The following is an 8564-nucleotide window of genomic DNA, read 5'->3' as shown; positions in this document are numbered from 1 at the left end:
CATTTCATTTGCAAAGCTTTTGTTTTTGAACTCTCCAATTAAAAGAAAAGGTTTTAATATATCAATGTAAGAACAGATACATGTTAACATTTCACAAGGCAATTAAGTGAGCTATCAGGAGGAAGAAATTTTAACAGGAACATTTGGAGGTAATGTATCATTGGAATGATGCTTTTGCTAAATATTAGGGATTATTTCTCCAAGGGTAAAAGAGATAATTGGACCAGTGTATACACATTACCTACTGGACAGAAAAAGTGGATTAGCTGATTGCCAGCCTGCTAACAGAATCAATGTTATCTTATTCACACATTTGCTGCCTAATTAACATTCTGGAGGAAGAAAAAGGAAATGATGCCATAAAATCCTCCATTTGCCTTCAGGTATAGTAACTTCTATGCCATAAAATCTTTATGTATCAGCCATCCATGCTAAACAAGTCTTATCAATGTTCCTCGAGAGCCAAATGTTTTGGGGTTTTATTTCTGCTATAAATCTACAGACATATTTTTTAACATCATTAAAGCTAGCTATTTGTGTAGTCATTTACTATTCTGAACCTGACAGGCCGCTCAGCACAATCAGAGTTTATTTGGATACATTTGGTATCAGTTATCACATGGTCATTGGCTTCCTAAGCAAAAGTAGCAAATAACATTGCAATGGAGACATTAGTGTTCCTGTCTCTCTCCTGACAGTGGAGTCAAATCCAAAGAATACAAGTTTTGCTTTTAAAAAGAACTCTGAAGAGGTATCTTTTAGCTAGAAAATAAGGGCATGGCTTCCAGAAAGAAAACTCAGGGGGAAGGCTAGGACATGGATTTAGGAGTATTAGGTACTCTGCAGTAGTTAGTCATGTACATGTGTCTATCTCATGGTAAAGCATAGCTTGCTTTTCAGTGAGAATGAGGGAATTATTTAACATTTACTATGGGGTTAGACTACATGCATGAGCAGTTATCACACAGAGATAGTTAATGTACCATACATCCACAATCTAATTTAACTTCGTGGTAATTGAACATTGCCATGTTCAACATGCAAAGCTGAACATTATGATGGTTCGTATGCATAATCTTACCCTGCAGGTAGAATTCACCTTGCACAGGAACTAGCATAATTCCACTGGGTTCAGTTCTGCAGACCTGGTTCACGTTACTAGCATATGTCAGTCCTCCCAAGGGTCTTCATTCCCTCTAAGGGAGACAGATCTACAGCCTCTCTGTGTCAGCTGTGTTGGTGTATTACAGCTGGGTAGGCACTCAGGGGTATCAAAGACAGAGCAAGGTGCTGCACAGCTAATATATGACTTGTAGCTCTAGGAATAAGGTATTGTGAGAGTAACTGGGAAAGGGACCATACTAGGGGAGAGACTATGAAAACAGCATCAACTTTAGCATTTTGGTTTGGAGGAGCAATGACATTTGGTAGAAAATTCCCTGATGGACCTACCAGCTATACACTGGTTCAGTTTGCAGAGCGGTTCTGGTATGAATTCAGCTCCTCTTGGAGAAAACAGCCCTGGAAACGCCACTCCAGGTGTACACCAACCTCTAATAAAGAAACAAGCGTCGAAACAAGTGACTGGTAGGAGTATTTGGTCCAGGGAAGGAAACTACATGTAGTCTGATGGTAAACTCCCAGACTGCATATAATGGACCACTAAAGACATCAGCACAGACTACCTCAATCTACTGATCTGCTCCCATTGCACTGCATTACTAGTTAATGAAGCCAGTGAAACCTAGGCACAGTGTCTGTAAGAACTGGCTTCAGAAGAGCTTTCTTGGGGAGAGAGTGCTATACTGGAGAAAGAGCGTGGGATTTCAGTAGAGGGCTCAATAGGCAGGGAGGTCATAATTCTGGGAGAGGAATGTGGACTTTGGGTGGAGGAGAAAGGGACTGAAAATAAGTAAGTGGCTTGTACAATACATGACAAGTACTGGCTGCACAGCCTTTGGCTATGTCTAACCTCCCCGCACATGACTTTGGCCTACCCTCCACCCTGGGCCCTGAGCCACGTGCTTTCTAGACACTGCCTGCTCTCTCCCGAACGCCAGCAGGCCAAGCAATCTCTCTGGTGCCCTTGTGTACATATACCAAAGGCAGCAGAATCATGGGATTTCATTTCTCACTGGATAATATTTTGGCCTGCAGAAACAACAAAATGGGCAGCCCTCCAGAAATAGAGGGTGAGTTTATTAACTAAAAAGCTGAGGCTGGTCATGCTTGCCTAGGAGTCCTCCAAGAAGGGCTGCTCTAGGAAGAGGCAAACAGGCAATGCTGACTGCTCAGGAGTGGTACAACGGCTATAGGCTTGCTGGTGTCTTGGCCTGAGCTGCCATTGTATTCCTGGTCCATGACAGCAGCTCCCAAGTGTTACTGCTAGCCAAACACTAGGTAATAACTTACCATAAATTAGCAAGTTATCTCACCAGAATGTTGAAAGCCTCCTGCCTTGATTTTGCACATGTAACCTGTCATCAACTATCTTGCAATTTATTGTTAGCCAGAGCAAGAAATATTTAAAAAGTAGCAGTGATTTACCCCTCTTAATTTGTTACACAACTTACACAGCTTAATTATACAATATAAAACATGCAGAAATTAGATAATCTTTTATGGATTTTGGTTTGAATGCTTAGGGTAAAAATCAAAATGCAAACTCTCATTTGCACTGAAAATGACATTTCTATTTTAATACGTATTTGCTGAGGAAGTCAGTACATTTCACAAACATAAAGTTTTAATTATGACTGTGTAAAGCCTAGGGCCAGAACCTCCAGAGGAGGTACTCTGCTGGGAAAAAGAGGAGCGTGCCTCCAGAGGGCATTTCACTTGCCTGCTCACATTTCCTCTAGTGATTCGCAGAGATTCAGCATGACATAAACCTGCACTTAGATGGTAAAAGGGAAAAGAAGGAAAAGAAATAGCTCTTGCTTTATTGCCAAGCATTTCTTTCCAAGACTTTGCTCTTGGATCTGCCCTTCGTTCCTATTCTGTGGTTAGTTTAACATAGGACTTTGTTTAAACAAAAGGAATTATGGCAAAAGACCAGGTCTCCCCAGCACTTGAGTAAAAACTGATGATTTAGAGCAAATAAAGCAGTGGCAGGCTGAGCCAGCAATTCTTACAGGTAAAGACAGCCTTGCAGAGAAACACTTTAACTGTTGCTGTGGGACATTCTTACTAATTTGTGGGGAAAAAGAGTTAAATAGACTTTTGCAAAGATACTGGAATATGAAGGGAAAAATGCATATTCGCATACATATTTTACTGCTGTTTTGTTCCAGGCTGATGACCGTCAATGTTTGTCAATGCTGACAAACACTATTTTGCAATGATTTTGTGCATTAGGGATATTTGCTGTATACCAGAGCAATAACAGCAGCTACTCAGAACTTCAGCTCTCTTCACTTTTGGATGTGAAACTCCCAGATATTGCTAAATCTGACAGTTGAAATGCCCTTTCCTCAGTGGGAAGGGAGCGGATGGGGGCTGGCACGAGGTGAGGGTCCCAAGTGCTGCGAGAGCTGCCGGCAGCACGGGGCCTTGCCGGGGCAAGGGTCTGCACAGAGGGGCCCCTGCTTGCCACCATGGTGCCGGTGCTCGCACCACAGTTTTGCAGCTTCTTGCTCTGCCGAGCCAGCAGCAGGTAGAGAGGTGCTTTCCAGACCCCCCCAGCTGTCCCTGCTTTCTGCCATGGTGTCCGGCCCTGCTGCCCTCCCCTGCCTCAGCACCGGGGCCACGGCCCCCTCGCCTGCCCTCCGTCGCCGTGGGCACTGCCGCAGGGCGAGGGGGCCCTCCCCTTCCTCCGTCTGTGCTCCACAGGTGCCTCCAGCCATCACAGGGCTCCTGGCGGCCCTCAAGGCCTTTGGCACAGCCGTTCTCATGCTGTACCTCAAGCTGCTCTCAGAAGCGCCTTTGACTCTTTTTCAGCTCTTGGGGTCAGCTGGAGCGCCCCTTTGCTTTGCTGTGATCCTTTTAGTCCTCAGGCTCTTACCTCTGCTGTCTGGGACTATTTCCCTTGCTTTCTAGCTCATTTCTCCTACACCTGTAGTAACTCCCTCACATCTTTCAGGCCTTTCCAGTAGCAGAATAAATGTGTCAATGTACAGTCAGCAGGACTGTACGAATGGGACAAGCGCTGTCATACATCGACGTTCCAGGTGATTCTGGAAGGCTTTTTCTTTTCTCATAATGATCGTTATTCAGAAATATATATTTATTACCAGCACTGTTCAGTCAGTCAGCTTAGAAAACCTGGGAGACGCGTTAGGTGAGACAATTGACTGGTTACTCAGAAATGGGAGAGAAACCACAGCCTGCTCTGGCAAATTCAGTTAATATTGAGTAGATTGGGTATGAAAGACCCCAATAGCTGAGGCCTTGCTTCATGGTAGGTAAGGACCGCATATTTACATGACTAAAGCCAGTCAACACATACTGTACTAGGCAGTGCTAATGGAGTATACAGCTTTGTTTTCTGGCTCATTTCTTCTATACTCGTAGTCACTCTTTTACACCATTCAGGCCTTTCCCATAACAGGATGAATCTGTCCTTGTAAAGGCAGCAGGACTGTATATATAGGACAAATAGCATAGAGCTTTCTTAGCCCCCATTCTGGTAAAGCATTTTTCCAGCTTTTCTTGGATGAGAACATATCCATCAGTTTGAAAAAGAAGTTTCTGAACTACTCTCAAAAGCTCTTTCTCTCAGCAACAAAATGCACCCGTCTATCTCCTCTGCTGTGCACCCCTGGGCCTGGGCACAGGGCTGTTAACCCAGACTAACAACTGTGGTAAACTGTCACAGCTTCATTGCCTTAGTATAAAAGCTACTGGAACAGAAACCAGTAAAATCTTTTAAGCATATTATTTTTCTTTACAGGCAGGCATTTGCAGTGGAGTATGTAGAGTAGTTTTCTATCTCTTTTTATGTAAGACATCAGATTTCACTTGTGAATCACACATTCTTCTTGCATGGATTTATTGTGCATTCAGCACACTCCCTGGATATGTGTTTGGAAAGATAGACTGGTAAATTCTATGAGCTCTGAGATTATACATCAAAAAATGATGTATAGCAGGAGGCCCAACAATTTCTTCTTTCACATTAAGCTGGCTCTGACTGTGGGTAAATTCAGTCTTCAAACAAATAGCAATGCGGTGAAGTATGAAGTCAGAAACATCAGTAACCACTGCGGCAACAAGATTGGTGGACTAGCATTTCCTTGAATCTGATCAGTAGAGCACAGAGATTCCCATTGGTGTAGCAGAGTCATTCATAATATTTTTCTATTTGTATAATGTTGCAAAATAGCTAAGAAATGCTTTAAAAATCTTCAGAGAATAGCAAAAGCTGAAAGGTTGTTGCTTGTAAATAACATACACAGAGTGTTTTCCTGTTAGCTGCAGTCTGTTTACAGGTTGAGTGGAACATTCCTCATTAGAAGCCAGAAAACATTGGAAGGTGTCTGAAAAATAATTGTCCTTTGTAAAACTTACAGTGTGTTCTGTGGCTTGTATTTTAGCAGAATGATTTTAGGAGAAAATTATTGCTTTTTTAAAGCAAAACATTCTATGATCAATATTGCACAATGTTTCTGCTACAAAAAAACAGTGTTTTCTGTTAGGAAAGGAATTCACAGAGCTTTTTTGCAGCACCCAGAGACATCCTCACTTGCTTACACTGGTAGATAGGACAGTGTCCTACCTAGGGCATATTCTCAGCGCTAGGTTAGACAGTTTATACACAGTCTGAGTAACTTTGGGACAAATTGTTTCGCTTCTGTATACCTCAATGTCTTTATCTGTAAGCAGAGGACAAGGATGCTGCATGTCTTCTAAAGCTTCTTGAACTCTCTGACTGAAAAGTTGAAGTTGGGTGTTCTCTATCCCTGTAATGTAGAGGGAAAAATCTTATTTTTCCTCTATGCAGCACTGGATGAAATACTTGCTTCAGTTTTCCCTAAGTCACTGGCTTCAGGAGCATAGGTTCATGCTCTCAAAGACCCAGCTCTGGTTAGTGCTCTTTTGGGTGAAAGCATGAAAGGGCAGCATGATAAGCTTTCTTAAAGCTCCAGATGAAGCTCAGAGCTACAGCTGCTCAGTGCAGCAACTCTTACAGACCTAGAGCCTGTGAGTACTATCCCTAGTGTACTTCCAATTACCAGACAACCTCGTGACTGGTAACCATGGCAAGCAAAAGCAACTTTAAGTCTGCCTTGCTTGCATCAGGGTTCAACACCGGCTTTGGAAGCCACTGCACTGGAATTACAAAGGATGTACAAAAGAGCTCTGTGCTATACTGACCACATCCCCAGAACAGGGATAAATTTTGTTCTGTATTTTGGTGCCAAGGAGTCATAGTAAGCACCATGCACAAAAGGACTCTCAAGATCAGGGCCTGATTCACTGTCAATACCAAAAAAAACCCCAAAACAAAACAAAACAAAAAACCCAGCAGACCTAATTCTGCTGGGAATGCAGCATCTTCACTAAGACACTGAGCACCAGAAAATCCCAGTGGAGTCAGAGAGATGCATAACATATTGCTGTATTGGGCCTAAAGCCTGATAATGGGAAATGAACAGACTTGTTTGTATAGCTTATTTACAAAGCAGAGATGATGAACATTTTCTATGCAATAGATACATTATTTACATGTATATGTAGAATCTGTAAGTGTATAGCTGATATATATAAATCTGCATGTGTGTGTGTATGTGCACATTTACTCAATATAGCTAAATGTTAGCAAAATCCATAGTAAAAAGTATTGCTGCACTAAAAAAATTCCAAAAGAAACACGTCGGCTGTGAGACAGAAACTGTTGATGTCCTACTGGGTTTGGGCAGTCTAAAAATAGCTTAAAAGATGCTTCTAACACACTTGTCTCTTCTGTTTGGTTATCAAATGCACTCTGAATAGGAGGAAGAAAGGGGTTTCTGTGCTCCCAAGACCCAGTACTTGTCCCAGTGACAAGTAGATATCAAGTAGATAGTGTGTAAGCATTTGCAACTTTGTGTGCCGTATATCCACAGCTTCCAACTTGTGAAAGATGATGGTGCAACAATCCTGTAACACAGCAAGGAAAGGTAAGTAAAATGGTAATCCTCTGACTTCAGTTTGTTCCCTGATTTGTTCCCAGGGATGAGGAACTATATACTTTTCTTTCTTTTTTTAAGTTAGTCTATTCTAGTGTGATACTGATTTCTAAAAGAGTACCAGCAGATCCTAAATCAGTAGAATTCAGCAATATCACTGAGAATGACAATATGTCCACACAGCTTCGATCTTGAATGAATTGGGGCATGTGCAACTTTACTACACAATCATTCTTAGGAAACACTTTTATTATATTGGCATGTATATCTGCTCAAGAATCCAGCCCTGCATTTTTTGCATCATGAAGATCCCTACTGAATGTAGCTATTTTTAATGTACTACAAATGCAAGTTTGGATCCTTACCTTTTTTTAGACTTAGTGGTATATGCATATATTGGTATATAACTTTAACTACAGGCCAACATGGTCGACTTTTTGCTCAAGGTAAGATACCAAGTGGAGAGCAAACAGGCAACCCCCCCAAACTGCTTCATGGATATATAACATTGTCGTCTGAGCTATTGCAAACAGGAAGAAATTCACCATACTGACTTCAGATACTTGCAACTACACTGGCATAAAGGATTTGCATCTCTTTAAATCTGGCCTCAAGGTCCTATTCTTTCACTGCTTTTATTAATGGGTTCCTCGTTTTATTGAGACAAGTTTCCATAGTTTTTCTAAATTCGTACAGGCATTTAAGAAGTAGTGAACTATAATGGTTTTAACTTGCCTGAAAAACTAGTTCAAACTACAGAACTGCATGTCTGTGTGAATATAAAATAGTAGTACATTCAACTTACCTCTGAAGTCTTGATGTGCTGTTGATTTCAAATGAATCTGAATGACTGGCAGTTACTCATCAGGCAGAGCAGAGACCTTGCTTGCGGTCATTTCATGTGTCAAGCTCCACTCTTGGGGTCTCTAGCTAGAGAAAGCTAGTGTACAAGGGGTAGAATTAGGCCCTGACTATACAAGTGCATATCTGTAGTTCAAAAACTTCACACTGCTTTATCAGCTCCTAAGGAAGTCATGTATGCAGAGGACAGTGATGCCAAACACCCTGGAATTTGTACTCAAAAGGGTCAGAAGAGAGGAGATTAATCTGCAGCCCTTGAGCCATAGCTAGCTTGTAAGCAGCTCAAAACCTTGTCAGTCCCAGGGTTATGTCACTTAGAGGGCTCTGCTGGTGTGAGGGCTGCTGGGTACGTCAAAGTCCTGGGCTCTGCAAGGAAATAGGGCAGCAAGGGTTATGCAGCAAACATCTTCCAGTTGCCCAGGGCAGAGCTTCCCGGCCCCTATCACTCCCAGCCCACCTGTGCACCACTGAGACCTCTGGAAATTATGGTCACGTCCATCAGCTGTTCCCAGAGCTCCCTCTCAAAGCTGTGGTACATGTCCTGTGCTTTGCTGCCCTTATGGTACTTGGCTTTTCAGGCCAAAATGGTTGGGC

This window comes from Dromaius novaehollandiae, chromosome 1 (genome assembly GCF_036370855.1).
Source record: "Dromaius novaehollandiae isolate bDroNov1 chromosome 1, bDroNov1.hap1, whole genome shotgun sequence".
Classification (NCBI taxonomy): domain Eukaryota; kingdom Metazoa; phylum Chordata; class Aves; order Casuariiformes; family Dromaiidae; genus Dromaius; species Dromaius novaehollandiae.
Note: the sequence above shows the minus strand (reverse complement) of the source record.